At 45.7% G+C, this 23,239-nt stretch overlaps 1 long non-coding RNA gene across 2 annotated transcripts; it reads right to left on the minus strand.

Annotated features, from left to right (window-relative positions):
- Positions 1-17,129: 17,129 nt before the first annotated feature.
- LOC309587164 lies at positions 17,130-23,238 on the minus strand. 2 transcript variants are annotated; one of them, XR_014227517.1, is made up of 4 exons: positions 23,095-23,238; positions 20,605-21,737; positions 20,162-20,415; positions 17,130-19,029 (listed from the first exon to the last, which is right to left on the minus strand). It is a non-coding gene; the product is annotated as an uncharacterized lncRNA (long non-coding RNA). The 2 variants fall into 2 exon arrangements; XR_014227518.1 differs by having other exon boundaries at positions 20,162-21,737.
- Between the last annotated feature and the right edge of the window lies 1 nt (position 23,239).

The raw sequence follows: 23,239 nt of genomic DNA on the forward strand, positions 1-23,239 counted from the left end.
TTGGACCACCTTGACCACAGTGACCATACCCTGCTTCATTGCCACCTCTCCTCTTATCTCCTGGCTGTCTGGAGCTTCATCAGGATGGTTGCATTTCCCAGGGCCTCCTCTTCTCCTTCTGACTGCCAGGTATTTTCTGTGGCCATGGGGCACACAGGTTGCTGGAGCTCAGTTACCAGAAATGCCTTGTACCACTTGGGTTGTCTACAGAGCCTAGGGCCACTGCACGGTTTGCTTACAGCTCTTCTGATTAAAACACATGGTTCAGCACGACATGGGGCAGCTCAGGAATCTCCTGGAGCTCCTGAAAAGATTTGGTAGCGAAATACCATCTCAAAAATATTTCCTTCTTTTTCCCAGAGGTTTTTGCCCCCATCCCAAGCCATGCCATACACAGAACAGGGCACTCCTTGAGCCCCATCATTTGCTGGGCGGTCAAGTCGCCATTTATTTCTACAGGTTGATGCCTGCCTCTAGCAACTTCTCACCCCTACACCCACAGAGCTTCCTCATGCGGGATTTTGTCAGAAGTTTAAATGACTGAAGTCAGCATGTCTCGCCTCCTACGTACCGTCCTGTTGATGTCACAGAGAAGATCAATACATATGAGCTCAGGAAGAACCGTTTGCATCTAAAGGAGTCAGCGTGGTTAACCACGGTGACCTGTTTCTGCACAGGAACAAAGAGTCGCCGTCTCACACCAGGCCACCAGCCACCACGGCAAGGTGACACGGCACCATCCCAGACAGCGCAGCCCAGGCAGTGGTGGCGCTGAAAGGAAGGAGAAAAATTACCCTTGCAGTATAGGGAAGGCATGGGGACCTGAGGAGACACTGCCGGGTGCCATCAGCTTGCTCCTGCATAACTGCAAGAGTAAAGCCTCTGAGAAGACTGCATCAGTCGCTATTCTCTGACATGAGGAATGTCATGCTTAAATTGGATTTTTCTTAGGCTTATCCTTCACCTTGTCCCTTTTTGCACTCTGTGTTTGAACACTAGCAAGCAGTGCAAGGAAGGATTGCCTTAATACTGGGGTCTCTGCTGCATGGCTCACTAGAGCTCACTAGAGCCATGCATTCTCTCTGTCAGTTTGTACCAGGCCAGCACAGCCAAGGGTTCATTGCTATGCGGTTTTTGACGTGAAAGGAGACTGTTAAGGTCAAGCTCTCCATCAGTCAGCAGTTTGTACTTTGTGTTGTGCCATGGGGTTGGTTTTTTCTGCCTGTAAGGCCTTGCACACTGTTGAAAATTATATTCCACTGTCATCTCTTGAGCTGACCCTGGCAATAGGCTGTGCACATGAGCTGTCTTCTGTACCTCCACAAACTTAGTCTGTGTCCCTCGAAGCTAAGCCTTGCAGGCTGTGCAGCTCCCCCAGGATTTTTATGTTGTCTCTGTCAATTGCTCATCTACGTCCTGCCTTTACCTCAACCAGCGCTCTCTGGGCTCATTTACTTCCACTCCCATTTTCTAATGAATAGATGAACAGAAAGAGGAAAGTGTTCATAGAAGGTCCCTCTACCTAAACATTCATTATTGCTCCCATTCAGAAAAATCCAATTTACGTTAGGAGTTTTTCACAGCTTGCTTTTGTGGGGTTTGGGGTTGTTTGTTTTTTAAATCATTAATCCCATGTAGTCAGTCCCTCTGTCCACCAGTAAAGAGCACACAGTACTCCTGAGACTGCCACCCTCCACTGTGGTTTTCTATCTGAAAATGGGAGGCAAAGAGGTTCAAAGAAAGAAGAGACTGCTGCTGAGAAACCACCAAGACAAAGAAGGAGGACCAAGGACAACTGGAAAGAATTACCTCACCCTGCATCCTGCATGTGTCATCCCTCTCCACCCCTCACTCCTTGTTACGGTCTCCACACCAACATTTTCCTCCTGCTGCCAGCACCAGTGACTGCCTCAGACATATCACTGCCATGTAACCCACCTGCACTTGACCTTCTTTTTTTCCCCCACATCAACAAACAAGGCTTTCCCCTAAAAGCCCCTGAGGACACACAGTGTTAGGCACATTTCTCAGCTCCCAGTGACTTCCCAAGGCAACTGCAAACACCAGCTGCCAGCTGCCCAGGTTCACAGTGAGCAAAATGGTCAGAAGAGCCTAAAAATGGTGGAGCAAGTTGGAAACCAATTAATTGGACCAGGGAGGTAAAAGACGACTCACTCATCAAACTGGATATTGCTTTCTTTGCCTTTCAAAAAAAAGACTAGTGGAAGTGCTCTCATGCTTACAGCCAATCTTAAAAAAGGGCACCATGGCATTACATCAGCCACGAGATTACTTTGCTTTCAATGTTACTACCCAAAGAAGAGTTAAACACACGCAATAAGACTGCATCACAGAGAAATCATCCTCTATAAAAAGCTTGTTTCATAATAGGTGACTGTGTATTATCTTTCCTGCCTTTGGGAGATGATGAAAAGGGGACTCATCACCAGCCACACTGTCTCCAGCATGACAGGGCAGCGTGCAGGTGATATTTCCCTCCACTTATGAGTAAACTTGGCAGTTCGTAATTCTGTCTAACACAGGAGGACATGAAAGCACTTTGGAGGAAGTTCATGGGATGCCAGGCAATGATATCATGGCCCCAAGGGAGGGGCATTTTAAAGACTTAAAACAATAGACTTCTGCACTTTAAATGGGGCAAACCTTCAACATTCGATGAAGGACAGGTACAATTGTGTGTGTGAGTGTGTGTGTATCTATATACACACATACACACACAGACTCAGTGGAACAAGCATGTGCTTAGCTTAACATAGCTATCAACAGTTGTAGCACTGCATTTCTCACAACCTCCACTGAAATAGTTTCAAAAAACAACAAACAAGCACATCATGATACTTAGCAAGTTTTGCAGGAGCAGTTTAATATCTGGCTTCGTTAAATCTTTACATGTCAGGCTGTCATAGCTGTATCAACAAGCAACATGTTGCCACCAAAAGGGGTTGTCTCCGTCAAACAACACATCAGAGCTCACGCAGTGTCTGGGTCAGATGCTTAAGCAGGGCCAGGCCTGACCCACTGCCCATAAAGCCAAAAGATGAGAATCACAGGGAAGGAAACAAGTACACAGATGTGTCCAAGCTGTGGTGGCCACAAGTCTTGTCTGTTACTAAGTAATGATACCACATCCATCTACTTACCTTCCTGAATGTCCTGGTTTCAGCTGGGATAGGGTTAATTTTCTTCCTAGTAGCTGATATAGCGCTGTGTGTTGGATTTAGGATGAGAATAATGTTGATAACACACTGATGTTTTAGTTGTTGCTAAGTAGTGCTTACACTAGGCAAGGACTATTCGGTTTCTCATGCCCTGCCAGCGAGAAGCTGGGAGGGGGCACAGCCAGGACAGCTGACCCAAACTGGCCAAAGGGCTGTTCCATACCATAAGACGCCATGCTCAGCATATAAACTCGGGGCTAGGCTGGGCATTGGTCGGCGGGTGGTGAGCAATTACATTGTGCATCGCTTATTTTGAATATTCTTTTATCATTATTGTTATTATTATTATTATTGCTATTATTGTTGTTATTATTATTTCCCTTCCTTTTCTGTCCTATTAAACTGTCTTTATCTCAGCCCACGAATTTTACTTTTTTTTCCCGATTCTCTCCCCCATCCCACTGGGGAGGGGGGAAGCGAGCGAGCGCCTGCGTGGCGTTTAGCTGCCTACCAGGTTAAACAACAGCACTAAAGAAAGCGCAGCCCCTGTTAGAGGTCAAAGGCAGCCAGCTCCTGCCAGAGCCCCTCTGTGTCTGCCAAACTAGCAAAGCATTATTTTAAACCAAGAACAGCAAGGAATAAGCTGTTGTGTCACAGAGCAGCTCTGCCTGCAGGGAAGACCCCTCGCACCTCCATCCTCTTCCTCTCTGAGCAGGCTTCTCCTCAAGGGGAGACACAAAGGCTAAGAGACTGCCCTTCGAAAGTCAGAAGTTAAACACTGAAATTCAAGGTTGCTACCCTTTGCAGTGGGTGCCCAGAAACTGATATATTGCTACAGGGTGATGTACCTGACCTGTCTTAGATGTGACTTTGGCAGTGAGATGAACATCAGAGCTTGGGCAATGAATCCTATGCAAGGCCCCAAGCACCAGAAGATGCTTAGCAATCTCCTCTGCTTCCACAGCTTGGAAGCTCTTGTTCTGGGCCCCCAGGACAGTCTTTCTTTCCTTGCCTTCCTGACACAGGGGCATCTCCTTTCTGCCCCCTCTCTTGAAGACACGAAGCCCCATCGGTTTGTGCAGACCCATGGCTAGAAGGAAGTGTGTGACCTGTAACTACCACTCCCTGTTGTCAAAGGTCCAAAGGACATTTTAAGGAAGGTAATGGGTGTCCTGCACATTAGAAAATGGTTCCTTTCAGTGTATTTGTCACAGGAAACAGTATCATCCAGTGGAGACGGGCCGGAGGCTAAAAATCAGCAGACCTGAACTCCACAATTAGTTCACTAATTATCAAACATCTTCAGCTCTGGAGCCCGGTTTCTTTATCTACACACTGTGAATCATGACTTCAAGTGTTTAAAATGCTTTGAATGCTGTTAATGAAAGGTGACATAAGGGAAGCATTTGCTGTTCTTACATCCAAATCAATATGTTTTTTTTTTTCCCCTGAACAGTCCTTTCAAATTAACACATTTGCTAGACTTCATTCAGTAACACTTTAGAGTGGGTTACTAGGGAACTCATCATGCAAACCTCAATGAGAAGAAGGCAGAGAACCCACTGCAATAAAATGCAGCAGGAAAAAGAGGGTGTGCTTTTTTTTTTTCCTGACTCAGTTACTTATGGAAGAACGTGGGGTGGTGTGCGGGGGATCTGAGGAGAGAAAAAAGTGATCATGAAATGGTAATACTCCTGAATAGGAGTACCACTATGGCGTTTCATTTATTCGAGGCTGTGGGCAAACACAGATTCTGAAGAAACAGGAACTACAGAGAGCTGATTTGTTTTTGAAAATATTAAAACCCTTGGTTGGAAATAACTTTTTTTTTTTTTTTCATTTGGAGTTTTTTCTTTTTGACATTAACTTGGTCTCATATTCAGTGCCATGATGGAATTTATTGCTGAAGGATCTCAATTCCGGCTCCTTGGGTTTTACATGCGTAACACCTAAGTGAGGAGCTGTGTGCTGTGACAAATGCCTCGTGCATGCCAGCTGACTTAGAAAGGGTGACTTGGAATTTTTCAAGTTCAGTCTTTTTATTCTTTTTACAGTTCTCATCTCCTCCCCCTCAGCGTATTTCCTGTTTCCTCATCCTGTAATAGTTATGTACACTTAAACGGTGGATCAAACACCTTTTGAGCTGTTGTTGTCAAGTTTTATTAACATTTCCCACATCGTTTCCTGTTTTCATACTGATACCCCAGCAAAGATCTGCATGAGCGAGCAATGTAGCTGGTCAATACTTACCCTGAACTGCTGGCAGATCATTCTCTTCATAAAGGATCATCCATCCCAAAAGATATTAAAATGATGTTGCTGCAGCCAAAAATTTAGTAGACACTAAAGGAATCATTTCACCCACCAACAGAGTTCTGCCAGCTTTGAGGGAGATGCAATAAACCTTAAATATAGCAAGGCTGGACATGGACCTAGACCAGGGAGTAGCAAAGGATGTTGCATGTGCCTGAAAATGAAGGGGAGGTGTATGTTAGTAGAAAGTCTTTTCCCAGCCTGGTGTAGGCATAATACCTCTCACAAAAAATGGCAAAAAATGCCATTTTGTTCTGGCAGGCTGCAGCACCTCAATACCAAGTCCCATTCCTGAGGTTACACTTCCAACAGTGCAGCATCCCCAAGAGCACTGAAGACAGGCACTAATAAATTTAAGAGAATAAATAAAGTTTCCATCAACTTCAAAGCAGCAACTGCAAGAACAAGCCTTCTGCTTGCAAGTGTCAAGGTCTACTAATAAAATACTTAGCATGCAAGATTCCCCAGTCTGTAAATATGTAATGCTGTAGGAAAACTGATTGACCAAGTCAGCACCAAGCAGTGACTTCAGGGAGGTTATTACATTGCTCTCCCATGTAACCTCCCTGCAGAATACAGCAATATTTCTCTACGGAAATACAAATTATGTGTGTCAGTAGGAGGGAACAAATCGAGTCCTTTGTGTTAGCCAGCAATATTAAAAGCAGCGGACACATCAAGGCGCATTCAGAATATGTCAGACAGTGACTGAAAGCAGTAGGAAAAAAAAGCCTACGTTCTCCCACATCAAGCTTCAACAGGGTTTGAGGGAGGGGAGTGGAGCTTTAAATGGTTTGAGGCTTAAAAAGAAGCCAAATCACAAAAGAAAGAGATTTCGGATCCAGTATGTCTGTGTTTCTAACCAAAAATCTGTGTAAAAAAAGGAACAGAGAAGTGTGTTTTTCACAATTTTCTCTTGTGGTGTTTTGCTAAGGCTGTTCCTTCACAGGATGTTCTATTGTCTTCACTGCCACGATGCGCAGAAATACCCTGCAAGCCGCTGTGGGCTCTGATACAGTGCCTGGCGACATGAAAGACGTTTTTGCTTTCAAGACTGACAGACTGAAAATCAATATCTGAGAGCTTTGCCACCTACACCTGGCAGGCAACCTTCCCAGTTCAATGAGATTTTAATGTAAAGGAGAAAAACCACTAAGCCCACTGCATCCAGGCTCATGTTTGTTGGACTCCTGAAGTCCTCTTGCTGAAGAAATCCCAAGATTCAACTATAATTGTACTCTTTTTTGATTCCCAGGGTGCTTTCTATGAACCTGGGGGGATGGAAAAGGACCACTGACTTCTCAAGCTTTTAATTACTGTGCTGGAGCCAAGCTATTTTTCAAAAACTATTCACAGCTGGGATTGCTGCGTAGTCAGGGGCTAGGACTACCAGAGAAAGCAGCAAAGCTTTTTTGGGAAAGTTGTCAGCACAGACCTGGGACTCCATGAAGATCAGCAGCAATCACATCTTTGCTCTGGTGGCCTGAAATGAACGTCCAGCATCAGAGAGCAGGAAGTCCAGACCTCGTACCACAGAAAACAAGATCCCTTTGTGCTCCTTAACCCAATGGGGACCTGGATTTCCCCATTCCTCGTGAAGCAAGGCCCTGAAACACTGGTAGGTAGAGATGGGAAAGGGTTCATGTCCAAAGGTCTGGGACTACACTGCAAGAGAAGGAGCTGACCTAGGGGTACGCTTACCTCCACTAAGACCTATGGCCACCGTCTGTCTGCACACCCATAGCGAGTGGCAGCTTAGGTCAAAGTGGGCATTTCCGCCTGCGTGACTTTGGGGAGGTAAGAGCAGAGCCCTGCTCACATCAGGCTCCCTCTCAAGCCAAAACCAAAAGGTCCTTGTGAAGAATAACTTCAATAACCCCGTGAAGATCCAAATCTACCTGCATGAGTAAGTCCTTCTCCCCACCAACTGGCTGGGATGAATCCCGCCCAGAGCCTCCTCACGGTGCAGGACCCTGCAAGGGCCAGGCTGCCACCCCTGGCTGCACCTGGGCAGCCCAGGAGGAAGATCAGGGAGCCCTGGGCTTCATGGAGACCTCCAGCAAGCAGACGAGACAGGGTGGGGGGCTTCTGGGAATCCCGGGTCTGAGCTAGCTCAGACCTCTGCGTTAACAACAGTGTCCCCATACCCCAGCTTCACTGCGGAGAGGAGCCAGCCCCCTTGGAGAAGCAAATGCTGGAGAAGACCATCTGTCACCATCTAGACCCATCCATCGCCATTATGCAAAATGTGCTTCCCCTGATGCAAATCTGTCCTGCAGTGTGCTGCTCTCACGAGCATCCCCACCAGCCCACTGACCTTTTTTTCCACACCGTGCCTCTGAGTACTGGGGCTTTCTTAGCTCAGGCAGCCCTTCTTTGGCAGGTCTTTTCCCAGAAGCCAGCTGGCTCGGCACTTCCCTGCAGCCAAGGAGCCGTCCCTCGCCTGGGGCAGACCCCCCTGGCAGGGTGGGGTCGGCAGACCTCTCCCTCCCAGGCATTTGCAACTAGTGCAGGGTTTGCCTCAGCAAAAACCTCTGCAATGCCAAGTGTTTTGCAGATAACTAGTGGTGCATATCCCAGATGAGCTGTTGGGTTTGTCTGCTTGCCCTTCTCACTGGCCGTGCCTATGTGTGCTACAGCCTGCTCCAGTTCAGGACACTAAATCTACAACAAAACTCGCAAGGAGGGGCGAGATGAGCCAAAGTGCCAAAATAACACCTCTATGCAAGCGAGCTTGCATTCATTTTTAAGGCAGCTACGTTTTGGGAGGGGGGGTTAAAGGTATGGGGGGAGGTTAGTCTGTGTCATAAAATGTCAGTAAGCTTTTTAGACAACCACCAGAAAAAGTCTTTTTGGTTTTTTTTACACCTACAGAGTCTTATACGTTGTCTTTTCGACGCCCCAAAAATTCCCCTTAGCATTTTTATCATTCAGCATCACTCCAGAGTTTAGTCAGCCAAACCATACCCTTTTCCAGTGTTAGATAAATTGCATCTTGAAAACAGCACAGACACTAATATCACATCGTCCTAGAGCTGAGCCACATGTGAAATCTCTATCCTGTTTTTCTACTGAGATGAGTAAGATTTTCCTGTGTAATTAATATATAATACTTTTCTGTGTATTTGTGTAAATATATAGAGCAAAGATACCACTGTAAAGATAACAATTCACCAAAGCGCTTTTTGCATTCTTACAAATGTGGTTGTTTTACTTGCAGTTTGCTGCGTTTTAGTCATGTTTTGACATTTGAAGAATTTTCACCGAAAATAGACCTCATACTAATAACACAACCAGACATAAAACTCATAGTAATAAGGAGTAGCAGTAAACAACAGATTTACTATTTATTGCATACATTTGTTATGTAATAGAGTATTTAAGTAAAATGGAAATAATTCTAGTATTTATTTAATGAGGCTAAAATACATAAGTTACTTGCACATATTTAACAGTAATAGTAATTATCATTGATACATATTTTTGGACAGATTTTGCCACTTTCAGACATGTCAGCCTTTCAAAGACAACAGATCTACTTCTATGAATAAGTCCTGCATATTGTGAGGAAGGCTGCAAATTCTGTAACACAGAGATGAAAAATAATTTACAAAGACATAAGAAGGCAAAGTCCTAATTGAAAGAAACTTATGCTCCTAGGTGTTTAGAGCCAATTTTGTATTGTCCGCTAGCCCATTATCACCAAGGTCTGCAAAGAACTGGGAATTCTGTCAGTCTTGGATTCAATCCTTATTTAATAATCCAACAATTAACTTAAAACGATCAAGCAGATCAAAATATTCAATTTATCAAGTGTTTTTACAGACTAAGAGTTGCCTCATGATAAGTTGAGATATAGGACCTTATGGAATAGCATGCTCTCGAGGAACAGCAGGATAAAATTGTCACTGATTCATGAGCAGCAAATAGGGGGCATAGAAAGACCAGAATATGCAGAAATATGGACAACCAGCTCTATCTCTGCCTGTTGATTTTGGACAGGAGGCATTTGTTCAAATGCATTAATTTATAGTGGGAGGCTTTTTCGTGTTACTTTTGCTTGGGTTCTCCTGGAAGTGTGATACTTCTAATCTCTTGCAGTGATAGCAGTTTTTTACAGCAACATCTGAAGCAGTGCAGCAGGGAAGGTCGCGGGGAGGCTGTTTGGCTGCTCGGCATTAGCCAAGCCACGCTCAGCCAGCGAGACACTAACTCAGCTCCACTGCTTTGAGCACGTCTAGCACGGGCCTTCCTCCTCTTCCTTCCCCCTTTTAGCTAGCCCTTGTGCCTTCCAGCGTGAAGTTTTCATATTCAAAATAAGGCTGCTTGCAATTGCAGCTGCATCTGCAGTCACCACGACACCTGCTCCCAGCAGTGCCAGCCCTTTGCTTTCTGTCCTTCGGGTGGCCTTCTGCGAAGCCATACAGCCCATTTATGCCCCCCAGTTTCTATTGTCACCCTTTGCTAACCATAGGACACATTAAGGTAGTGCAATTCATTAAGCACAGCTTTCTATTTTGCTCTAAAACCTGAGCAATTACAGCAAGCAAAACAGTTGAGCAATGTACCATTGCCTTGGTTCTCACCCTCTGTTTTCGCCTTTTTAGGATTCATTTAATTTTTCATTGACAGACGCAGGCACGAAACCGCCTGTGCGCCCTATGGCTGCAGCCCATATATGCCAGCAGGTCGCCATGTCCCATGGCACGCTGCGGCCGGGAGCGCCCCACCAAGGTCAGGTTCGGGCACAGAGGCCGACCCGATCTGCCGGTGGAGCACGATGTGGAAAGGAAAAGGGAGAGAGCATCTCCTGGGAAAGGTTTGGGAGTTTGAATTTTTGCCAGCTTTGCTTCGAATAATTAGCACTGCTCAGGAACACAAGCTGCGCCGTCAGTAGGGAGTAGTCTGGTTACATGCGCAGAGGTTTTCTCCTCATCTGCCAGCAGCATCCGAGATCCCAATGCAAAGCACTGCTCTCCCGCACACAGCGTGGGGCTGTGGCCCCTCCGCGAGGCCGGACTCTGCTCCAGGGCTGGGCAAAAGTGCAGGATTCCCCAGGCATGGCAGCGGACAGGGGCTGGCCAGGGAGCAGGCAGGCACATGGAGTGCCCACCGTCCTCCTGGCACTCGAGCCTGTTGCATCGTCTGGCACACTTTGCTTGTGCAAAAAGGTTGAAGCTGGAGGCAAAAGAAAAAAAAAAAAAGCCATTTATTTCAGAAAGACAGATCTAAACATTTCTTTTTCCCCTTCTCCCCCACCTCGGCACAGCCCCATCCTCAGAGTGAGGGGGAGAGGAGGGCTCCCTTGTGGTGGGACGTGCTGCAAGAAGCACAGGCACAACACAAATGTCTTCTCAATGAACATTATCTGCCCTACTTGCACCGCACCGTCACATAGTCAGATGTGCCTGTGTCATATGGAAACTAGGTTAAATGAAAGGAGTGTAGCTCTGTGAACCTTCATTTCGGCATTGTTTTGTACCTTCTCGGTCAAGACCTGAAGGTTTTAGTCGGTTCTGGTCCAGATAGGAGTAAGTTCGTAGGAGGTTTGTCTGAGTAAGAGCTAAGGCAGGAATTTGGGATTTGGGCTGCTGTGAGGGAAAAAGAGACCATCCTGGAAAACAAGCCTGAGCAGCCTAAAAGTGCTACTCTGTGTGTGTTTTATTGTTTTTAGCTGCCACACCAAAGCCAGCCTTCCCAAAGGATGCGTCAGAGCCTCAAGCTGTAAAGCTGCTGATACCCCACCTTCCCAACCACTCCAAGTCTCCCTGTCACAAAAATAAATACTTCAAATAAAGCTCAAGTTAGCACATTGTGCTGGGGGCAGGTGATTCCGCCCCGCCGGTGAGGGCGCAGTCCCCGTCCCTCGCCCCCCGCCTCCCCGGGGCAGCGGCGGCTCTCGCATCCCCTTTCTGCCCAGGGACAGGGACCACCTTCCCAAAAGCCATGATCAGAGACCTCCAGGGACATTATGCGCCCCGGCATTAAAAATACCATTGCATTAAAAGATGTGGGAGAGCCGTGAGTGACCTGAACCGTAACTCCGGGCAGGTTATTCATGACTAACTCAACTCCTACACGGGCCAGATCTTACTCAGCAAACACGGGCTGGGGCCTAGGCTGTGCTTTCACAAGCAGTTCAGCCCAGAGAGAGTGAGAAAGGGTGCTTTATTCCTTGTGGCAACGAAACGGTAAGCAGCTTTCTCTGGTGATATCGTACCCGCCGTGCTTGCGGCAATCGCCATTTACACTGGGAGAGCAGGGACAGGGGGCTCATGCAGCCCTGGGTCTGTCTTTAAAGGGACTATTGCCCTGCAAAAGGTGATCTGAAGTTTAACTAAACAGAATTTAACCTAAAAACACCTTGCAGCATTCAAAGCCAGTGCGCAATTACTAAACATCATTATCAGGATCCACTTTGCTCTTCAGACCATTAGGAGATACTCTCCCACTGACTTGGAGGTGGTGGATATGAGCTGGGTCAGTAAGTTGTTTTACGCTGTCTGTTAACTCAGGTTTTATTACGGGTGAGATATTTAAATGCTGCTTGTTCGTGCTGAATGCCGATGACATTGCGTTGCAGTATTTGTTTTTCCGTGTGTATCCGTAGTGTGGCCATCAGCATCGATTTTGGTTTTCACGGTCTGGGTTACAGCTTTTCTTTGCTTTCCTCCTCCAAACTGTGCTCACTGGTACTAGTGGCTAATTAAAAACAAGCTTATCAGCATATTTAGAATGTTCTCTCACCTCTGTACCCTTCTTTTCCTTCACAAAAACCTCCTGCTAAAATGCTGCTTAATACTGCTAGAGAACAGGAGAAAATGAACACCGTCCGTTCGCATTTGAAGCCCAAATACCAACCGAAAAGATTCCACGATATTAAAAATTATGTTTACAATGTGATAACAGCGTTTTCCCAGTGTGAATGGTACTGGTAATCATAAAAGCAAACACCTTAGGCCATCTCTATTGAGCACAGCTTACAGTATTGGTCCCAGGGGAGCACGAGTACTCCAGTGCTCGGCGGAGGAGCTCTGGTATAACATATCCACTGACCTGCACTTGAACCTACCACTTGCTGTTTTCCTCTTATAATCTAAATCTGGAAATGTGCTGTCTGGTCAGTAGCGTACTACCAAATCATTCAGCGAAATGCTCTAGATGCCATAAAAGCGTGCCTGTGCTTGCAGCGCCATAGAAAACGAACTTGTAAAATATAGCCCGAGCGCGGCTCGCAGCCGCCGGTATCGCAGACGGCCCATGTGCTGCCGCGGAGGCACCTTTGTAATGCAGCCAGGCAGCAGCTGTGTGCATTGCAGACATTGTGGGTGGGTGGCTGTCTGCGCGCTCAACAGCTGTCCCTGCCGCCGCGCCGAGCCAGCGCCCGGCCGCCCCAGAGAGCGCCCTGTTTTGCTCAGCCAGAGCCCATTTCGGAGCACCCAGCGAGAGCGGTGCCGCTGCTCGCACCCGTCCCCCTCGGTGGGGTTTTGTGGGATGCGGACACCACCGCCAGCCTCAGTCACGGGGAGAGCCCGGACAGCCCGGGTGCAGCGTTTGCCTCTGGGTAATCCGATCGGCTACCACGGCCAGCTTTGCAAAAAATGACTGCAGACACCAACTATTTTATGGACATACTTGTGTTAAAAAATACCAGGCAGTAAACTGCAGCTTTGGAGTTTTGCCCTTTTTATTCCCCAGCCCTGAATCCATCCACTTTGGTGAGCCCACATGTTTGCTGCCTTTCAGCAAATCCTGTCTGTTGACCCTGGTTGCACTAAAGTCACGCGTGTGTTTATGACTTCGGCATTTGTAAAGGACTTTATTAATCCCTCCATAAACCTTCTTACCTTATGACACTGGGTAAGAAAAAACAGCCTTTATTTTTTTGTTACAAAAAAAAAGTTCAAAAGCCTTCATTTCCAGGTCTACTTGGTCTACCATCAGTGGAGGGATGGTCTTGGCCATGTTTGTAGAAGCCACTGGCTTGCGGTGTGAGGGGGCTGGGGCAGGCCGGAGTCTCAGAAACATGAACCTTCAGAACTGCATCTTCTCACTGCAATTCAGAAACTGCTGTAGCAGCTGTAGAGGCCACCGAAGGCTTGGATGGCAGTGAACACCCAGGACGCCGGCAGCCGGAGGCAGCGAAGTGCGTGACCTCACCTAAAACTGCCTGAAATCACTTTGTGTCTTTCTATTGACTTCAGTGATCTTCACCGCCCTCCCCAAATGAGTAACAAGGATCCCCACAGATTAGGCGGGTGAGGTGCATGCACAGCCAGCCATAACAGTTTTAAAAGCGCTTACTTATGTTTAGATACTTTTAACTTTCTAGAAGAGGCTGATGGTCTCTGTGAGTCGTCATGCCTTTGCTTCTGGGGTGTTTTCCAGGTTCATAGCAGAATCCCCACCTGCCATTTCAATCGCTTCTGTAGGAAGGGAGTGTTTTTCAATGTGAAGTGTTTTTTTCAGGCTGTATATTGCATTGACAGTTGAATAACACTAAGCAAACTGTTGACTCTTCTTAAGCTGCAGTGTGTCACTTAGAAAGCTTTTAAGGAGGACCGTACACTTTGCTCATTCTGATGAAAATACAAGATTTTTTAAAGCTGTACAATATGCAGGAAAGCACCAACGGTGCAGGCAAAACCTTTTTCCTTCCCAGGGTAACTGGATGAGCTCTACTGAATTTTCCATGATGGTGATGTGCTCTGGCTGCAGAGGCAGGGCGGTGACCCTTTCGGGCACAGGAGGTGGCAGGGTTGGGCACACAGAGATCTGAATCTTTGGGAGTATTTTGGAAGTACGCAAAACACGAATGGAGAGCCTGATTTTAAAAATAGCATCTTCTTTACAACTGTCAATCCTGAAACTCCAGCTCAAGACACAGGGATTGTAATGAAGCAAGTGAAGGTTAAGCAGCTTCAGGCAGGACTTGGAAACTATAGCTCTAAACTATTCAGCAACATCTGACTAAAAAGAGAATAGGCCTCCTTACAGGCTTAATGTCATACAGAAGGGGATTCTTCTAGGCTTGGAAGAGCAAGGGAAGATGGAAAAATGAACAGGATTTTTGAAAATCCTTGTCTGATGTTTTTAGGGTTTTTTTCACATCACCTGTGGGAACAAATTTGCCCTTTTTCTTTCCTTTCCCCCATCTGGGTAAGCAGCTTTGGGTCAGAAGCCCCAGAGAGGGGCAGGCATGGGTTAGGTATCGGGGCCAGTTGGTCAAGCCTTCCTCATTGCCCAGCTGAGGTCCCTTCTCAGCTGTGAGGGTGTTCTGCCTTATGCAGAAATGCCTTTTAAAAACAAACTGAAAAGGGGAAAGGAAAACTGAGTTACACGAGGGATTTATGTCCCGCTTGCTCCCTCTGACCGAGCAGAGAGGAGAGGCAGGCAGAAGAGAAAACAAGTCTCAGAGGAGTCTCGGCAGATGCTTTTCTGCTCTCTCAAAACCCCCTTGGCATTTCCTGGTGCACTGAAGATATCTCAGAGCTCATCTCCAGTGGCAGCACAAACACCATGTGTCTCAGCGAGCCTGACACCCGTGCACAGCTTCGTGATGTTGGAGCTGCTCCACTTAGATAACAGTGAACAAGCACCGGTACCCACACTTCTCAGCAGGCCTTCAGAGCTTGGCAAGGGGGACACGGGACCTCTTTGGGGACCTCTTTATCCTTTGAAGAAACCAACTAACAAGCCAAAGGAGATAGGCAGATCTGCTGTTTCCAATGAGGCTGTGGGCCAATGCTAGAAGCAAACCTAAATGATAAATTACATACTGTATGAAATTGTTAAATCCTACACTGTATGAAGAAGTGTATGTTAAGAAGTGTCCAGAAACAGTTATTTTCGTTACCCACTGAGGACCATCTATCTAGCAACTGATAGACTTTGGAAGTTGTTTCATCAGCACTTGCCAGACACCCACATCTCTTATCAGACCTTTGCTCCCGGGGAGCGCGGGGCTGGGAGAGCCCTCCTATGCTCACGACTTCTTGGATCATGATGAATTCTTTATATTTACAAAATCTTTATTAGCCTCTGGAGGCCCCAGTTAAAGACAAAAGACCATAAAAACGTCCATAGAAGGTCAGATCAAAGGTCCCTCTAGCCCAATATCCCGTCTCTAATGCTGGCAATAGTAGACGCCTAGGGAAGAGTACAAGACCAGGGCAAGCCTATAATAAAACTACCATGATATACTCTGTCAACCTCCAGTGATTTGGAGGTCAGGGACTTCCTGACCCAGATATGGTGTGTTTGTGTTTGAAGGCAGAGAAGGAATTGAACCTCTATTCCAAGCATTTGAATGCTGCAGGAAAAAACACTTAACCCAGCTGGTGAGAGAAATAAATCTTCACTATAAATACAAAGCTGGTAGAAGCAGATTAAAAGTGAATTTCCAAGCCCAAGACGCTATCTCCAAGAAAACATTCATCTTTCTCAGGCCAAGAAGCATCTTTTAACCTGAGAGCCTCCGGCTGCTCGGCGTTCCCAGGGCAGTGCTCACCCAGACCCCTTCTTCCTTCCAGTTGATTCCCCAGGAGAAAACAGGGAGGAAGAGCTCTCAGCAACATGTAGAACCAGGGCATCCGAAAGCCTTCCCATTCAGTAATTCAAGCCGATGCTAAAGGTTCTTCTCAGAAGAAATAGCAGGTTGGGTAGGTGTTTCCTTCAAGCATCAGATCAAAATGGTATCTCATACTGGAATGTGGTGGGCAAGTGAATTATTTCCTGCCCAGAGCACAGCTATCCCAGCTGCAGTTAATGCAAGGAAGTAGTTGCGATGTTGAAGTCAAGGGGTTATCACGGTGGCCCGAACACAGGCCAGATCATCGAGCAATGCCCATGCACTAGCGGACATGTGCCAATAGCGCCCCGGGGCCACGCAGCCCTAGCAAAATGCTGCCACGTTGCGACCGGCAACATTTGGACCCAGGGCATGAGGACATCCACCACAATAGGTCTCAGTAGCAGCAACAACAAAAACAAGTGCGGGTCCCTCCGCCACATGAAAGGCTGCGCAAACATTCATTCCCCTGCAACATTTCTGCAGGGCCCCGGTGCTCACATGAAAGAACAACTGCATTTCAGACCTACTCCACTTTTCTCTGTCAGCCACCACATCCCCTATTGAAATCATTTCCTGTTTTATTTTTAAGATTGCTGCTGTCATAAGCTGTTGCCGGTGTGGGGGTGGGGATGGGAAGGTGGTGTCTGCCCGGCGAGCACAATAGCCGGCTGGGCAAGGGGTCAGCTCGGCGGCTGCTCCGCGAGACGGCGTGGTGGTGGAGGGAACCCCGTAAGGAGCAAGGGCAAGGTGATGCTCATCCCTTTGTAGCATCTCTCCTGGAAAATCGAGGAAAACAGGCTTGATGATAGGACACAGGGAGAGAGCGTCACCCAATGCTTTGACTGCAGAGCTGATGTTTCAAATCCTTGTGGTGCAAGAAAAAAAAAGCTGTGAGGTACAATGGTACCTGTTTGAGGATGAGTCCCTGTAACTGGAACAGAGATACAACATACAAATCCAAATTCCAGCCGCAGGAGTCACAGTCGGCATAGCCATCCCCTCTCCATAGCAGAAAAAGTCAAAAAAGGGAACTTCAAACTGAAAATGGTGCTAAATGATACCATTAAGCTACAACAGCTGCATTATTGCTAGTATTACCTTTGCCTCTGGGTCCCAGGTTCATGTTCAATTTACATCGGGATAAGTCTGTTGGGCCATCACAGCCTCCCCTGATTTTTTTTTTATTTGCCTTAAAAATATATGAAGCGAGTGGCACAGTTTGAGTGAGGTGAGGGTCAGATCGGAAGGCAGAACTGAAATTAGTAACAACCCAGCTGCTGGAAATTATTTCACAGACTCTGGAACAAACTACTCAGTTTCACTAGGGGCCACTGTGCAGCACAGGATCGGCCCTTTCCATAGGGCTGGTGAGAAGGGCCAGTATCACATCACGGGCATAACTTGGGGTTTTTTTTATGTTTTGGTGCAACAAATTGATTTGCGAAAAGCCAAAGATTTTTGCTCAAAGGAACTTTTTTAAAATTCACCAGCAATCCTTTTCCAAAGCCAGAATAACTGCAAAATTTAGGGGTTTTTTTATGCCAGAACTCATGTAATTTTCATGGCTGTGAATCAGAACATCTTCATTCTTGTGGCATGTTTTTCACTTTTATGAACACTAATTTCACTACATTTTTAGAGTGGTGATTTTAGCCACAGCGTGGCTGCTGCTAAGTTCCCACGGCTACCAGTAGGACTTTTATGTGGGAAATCTGTGGGCAGCAGGGAGCCTCCCTGTTTGTATCAATATGAACTTCCCAAGCACATCAGACTGACATTTTCTCAGCCCGAGAGTCGGAGCACACATGCTCTCACTTAGAGCCCTCTTCCTAAGCTGAAGGACATGTGTGATCATTTTAGTTTCAACAGTGTTCTTCTAGTAAGCCTTCTGCACACACAGAAATCCTGGGCAAATGAGGTTTTTTCTCTTCGGCCGGCAGAAGCCCAATCCTACAAACTGCTGAGTGCCGGTTGTTTGCTCAAGCAAACACCAGGAGATGTACAGAGCGTCCTTCCAGCTTGCGTCCTCCAAGCGTGCCGGAGACCCTCAGCACTGCCGAGGCACCCGTGTTCCCTCTCCACCATCAGAGATCAGGCTGTCCGTGCTGGCAGGTCACTGTCAGCACAGCCGTCCCGCAAGAGTTTCCCAGCCTTTCACTTGGTGGCTATGCATTCCAGAGATGACCAGACACATAAACACATCTCCTGTACTTGCATACTGGAGCACTTTCTGCAGCTGGGTAATAAGTCAAAGAGCACATTAAAAGCATATATTTTGTCTTCCCCAGTTGGAAAAAAAAAGTTGATTTTCTTGTTCTCAGAACATAAAAATGCAGTGGGAGGGCAATGGGCAAATTGTATGGCTTCAGCTTTTTGAGAGATAATATATTGCAGGGAAAAATGAGCTGTGGTGGGACACTGTTTAGTCAACGTTTAGAGAAGACCACACAACCCGCAAACACGGCAGGACCACGCTCAGTGAGCGTATCTCACTACCGCTTCCTATTTACAGAACTGCAACCACAGTAATTGTGGAAAGGTTTCAGGTCCATAATCACTAATGATGGACATCATACTCAGGAATGCGAGGCACTGGGAAGCAGGGAAGCAGAAACCCTCAATCAACTGTTTATCGCTTCAGTCAAAAAGGCTGATTTCTTTGTCAGTGAGGGATGCTCCAGCTTTGCATGGAGCTGAAGCCAAAAGAAATCTCCAAGCCCCGATCCTTCAAAACACTCACAGTTCCCTGTTTTCAGTCCAAAGTGTTCAACTCCTTTACGAACCCGTCCTTTGGCAGCCGCTGCAACTTTCACGCCTTGTACCTGGCTGCAGGTGAAGTCCACATTACACTGCTATTGGCATATTCCTCAACATCGTGCCACACGTGCCACATGAAGACAAGAATATTGGGAGATATACCGCTCTTCAGCTAGCAGTGAGGATGTCAACGTATAATTTAGAGGGCTTGAAATAGAAAAGAAAATAAAAAGCGGAAGGTACTTTTACGGTTGTTGCAGCTAGGATAGTCTAAGGCTGTAAGTGAGGTGAGGTTTGTGGGAAGAGGTAATATCTTTCCCAAGACCAACAGGTAACCTTCCTGTAGCTCAAAACTATCACTGCTAGGCTTTAAAGTTCTCCAAGTTTGACTGCTGAAACCTGGAAACTGTTTTCCCAAGCAGGATGAGAGCACAGCAGTGCGACAGGCGTGCTTGTCGTAGGCTTGCAGCAGAAAAGGAAGCGTGTGCTCAGCTGCTGAGCAAAGCGCGGGGCTGTGCTGTCGCTTCGTGATCAGAGGGAGCCCTGAGCATGTCAAATGCCCACGACCTGGGGCGGCACTGGGGAGAGAGATGGCCTCCCTGCCCACTCACTAAATGGTGACTTTGGTGATGCTACGTTTTGCCAGTGCTTTATTTAAAAGGCCCAGGCCAATGAGATTTTTTTAGGAGCAGAAGCATTGGAGAGTGTACAGCAAAATTCAGAAGCTGTGAGGTGCACCAGGACGATTTATCACAGAGGGTTTGTGTACTTCTCTGACATCAGGACAATTTTTAATATATCTGTTAAAAGATGCATTGAGCCATCTGCAATCTCCCTTATTCTCATTATCTCAGATAATGAGACCAGTAGCATATCCCAGGCCTGTTCCGATCATCTTTCAGTGTAAGTCAGAAAGAGAAACATGTAGAGACATCACAGCTGGGGCAAAACTCCTGCTGAAAATCCTCACCAATGGCTAGTGCAAGAACACCAAAAAGATTTCTCTGTTGTCTATAACTTAGCCCTCTTTTTTAAGGCAGCTTCAGTGTCTGTGTGTGCATGGCTGTGCCCTTCCCCTTTGAAAAGCGGCTGAAGTGCTTGGCCAAAGGAGCCAAATGCAACAAAGTTCTCAAAGTTACACGCATTTCTAAAAGCCACATGAAAATAATTGGCCAAATAGAAGAGAGGAGACCCATACACAACCTCTGCAAGCACTCTGACTGAAAGTGGGGCTGTGGCATGAACATATACACTATTATGTCCCCCAACACCCCCTGTCAGGGGAAGGAGCTATAACACTTCAATAGGGAGAATGGCTTCAATACCAGTTTGGGCTTACCCGTTACACAAATCCACTGGGCTTCAGTAGTCCCAATGTTCAAGCGATTCCTTACTGACATTAAGAGCATGCTCATTTTCAGGGTACAGGGTTGGAGTTGCGGTTCTGCTGGGGACCTCAGGGCTTCACCTCATCGAGTCAGCGGCCACCACTCTCTACTGACTCCCCGGCCTCAAATGACGTCAATCACACCCGGCGTCTGCAGGCAGGAGGCATGTGTGGAGGCGACCCGAGTGTCGGGCTGGTGAGAGGGACTAAAAAATGAGAAATGTGCAGAAGAAAAAAGGGGAGCAGCAAAAACAGGGCAGAGGAGAAGATGGAGGGATGCAGGAGGTCAGTACTTTGGTCTCACTCTGCAAAACTTGTAAGGACTTTTTGGTGTCGAGTCATATGAAGGGAAAGTGGGTGGCTCTAGAGACACAGTAAAAATGCAATTAACTCACCTACCAAACTCTCAGTCATCCTCCTCTTATAACCACTGCCAGGAAGTATGAATAACCCATCTAAATTTAAATAGAACAAAAAAGAAAATACTATACTGTGTGACTAGTCCATGAAGAAACCATGAATTTGCTCTTTTAATAATTAAAAGTGACCCAGCAAGTTTTCCAGAGCAATCATCTCTTGTTCATGGAATAAAAGACTATCTTCACTGCCCATGTATGGAGAGTGTGCTGCATTATCTGCCCAGATAATTGCATTATTTTGCCCATTTGGATGAAATTACATTTTGTGAGAGTGACAAAGTAATTCCCCAAGTGCCAGTTATTTTTCTGCTTAGAAAATACCATGTAAAATTATTCCATTCATGGGAGAATTGAAATGCTTTAACTACCTACTTGCTCATATTTTGTAAATTATGGAAGAAAAAAAAGTTCATTGCCACTGCCAGCATGAGACGAATGTTTCACTGCATACGACCAGGGCTGACAGAATTTCCACCCCAAGCCCATTCGAGTTCAGCTTAGGACATGCCTTACAGACTTTTGTTTTTACTTTTTGCTGTGCAGAGCCAGTATACTCCTACAGCTCAGCTAATGCTCTGCGTGCTTTGACCTTCAAAAGCAGATTTCTAGATATCTTCACCCTTGGATATTTTTAATGCATTTACTTCAGTGAATATGAGAAATATCATTAGTATCTGTGTCTTGAGAGCTCTCCACCAGGTAATGTCTGAAATGTAGCTCTCTGGGAGCTGCTTGGAGAAAGACTCCACCACTTTCAATCCCTTGCCGCATAACTTCTTCACGCAAGTCAGTGAGAGTAAATACTATGCAAAATGAGTAAAGGCGGCAGGAGTGAGTTTGCAGGCAAAACCTCCCATGAGTCAAACTGTCCCCCAGCTACCACATTAAATCATGCTGATAGAGGTGAGATTGCGTGAATGCCATGAAGAGAGCTTCGGCTCATTAACATTTGAGAGAGTTTTTCTCAGACATGAGTGTGGTCCCAGGTCTGAAGTCCATTAAAGCCTTTCAATCACTCCGGGTTTGGCTTTAAGAAAGAAGGGCAGTTTCTGGTGTTGAGTTTGACTGCATGGCTTGAAGCAACCCAAGTCATTGAATTGTCGGCGCTGCTGTAATGGAAACAAAGAAGGAAGCAGAGCTGAAGGGACTTCTGAGAAATGTCGCAAACCAGTTAACCGGACAGGAATTGAACAACCTATCAAGCAATATGGAAAGAGGCTGGTTCCTAGAGATATGCCGCATACAGCCATTTTGTTCATACAGCGCCTTTCAGTGCTCCAGTAATCAGATCCATACATAAGGATTATGCTGCTGGACAACAAAAAATACATCCTTTAACAATGTCCATAAATTAATGGCATAATCAAAGTAAAAAATTGTCTCTTTTTGTTGCTGTACCACTATGCACAACAGCTCTTGACTAAAAATGAATAATGTATCGCCTACTGTGCCTATATAGTGAATCTCAACAAGTCTAATTTCACGTTAAAATCACTAGCCCTTGCCTTTTATCAGATAGAGAAAAGGGAAATTAGCACTCTCTTTTTCATGTTTCAGAACAAAACTATGAGCTTTGAAGTTCCGTATTTGTGAAAGAAACCGTCGTGACCTGTTAAAACAAGCTTTTGGTACTGAAAAGGTTAACTAATTTGGTTTCCCCGATAAGTTTATCTGTGATCAGAACTGAGTCATACAGAAAATACTCCTACAAGGTTTGACCTTTTACTTGTATCCCACACTGAGATAATATTATACTTAAAATGGATATCAATAAGAACTTTGTTTTAAAAAGTATATTTTAAATAAATTACTTTTAAATAACAGAAACTGTTTTCAATTAGCCCTGTTAAAGGAAATCAACTAGAAAGTTATGTATGCTTTTTTATTTTCTTTATATAAATTATACCCAGGAGTCCTATGATAGCAGCACTGTACAAACTATGCACTACCTTTATATTTATTTCTTATCAAAATAAACTTAACAAATTAGATTTGTTTTTACAGCACTTTATATCCAATAATGACAATGTTGTATTGGTCCCAGGATAAAAACAATGAAAGTAGCAGCTGAATGGTATTTTTATTAAGAGTTAACAAAAATGTCTTGTGCAAACAGAGTGTATAAAGAAAATTAATTCCATAATTCCTCATGATGAAGGCGTCCTTTTCTTTTTTCTTTTTTTCTCACAATATCAATCTCATTTGGAAAGATCATTTTGAGGGGAAAACTTTAAGTTTTAACATGACTTACTCAGCAAAATGATATGGCTGAACTTAAACATTGCTGACTGCTAGGATTTAATATTAGGACCTGGCAAATGTTTTGATAACTTAATACTTTTTAAAAGAAAACTTGTTTGTTACTGAAGATTTTGGGAGCCCAGAAGAAATATAATCTAAAAAATAACAGAGCTAAAGATCCAAAGAGATGTTTCTTCTTTTTCCCATTTTTTCCATTTCCTCTACCTTGAACTGGTTCCTCCATGCTAGCATTTCAGAGGCCTTTTTATTGGTGGCAGATTCAAATATCTCTGAGATATTCACCGTACAACTCAGCAAGAGTCCACGTTTTCCTCCAGCAGTGGAAAAATGGCAGGGCTAATAGTCTGGG

The sequence above is a fragment of the Platalea leucorodia genome, assembly GCF_965183815.1.
Source record: "Platalea leucorodia genome assembly, chromosome: 2".
NCBI classification, from domain to species: domain Eukaryota; kingdom Metazoa; phylum Chordata; class Aves; order Pelecaniformes; family Threskiornithidae; genus Platalea; species Platalea leucorodia.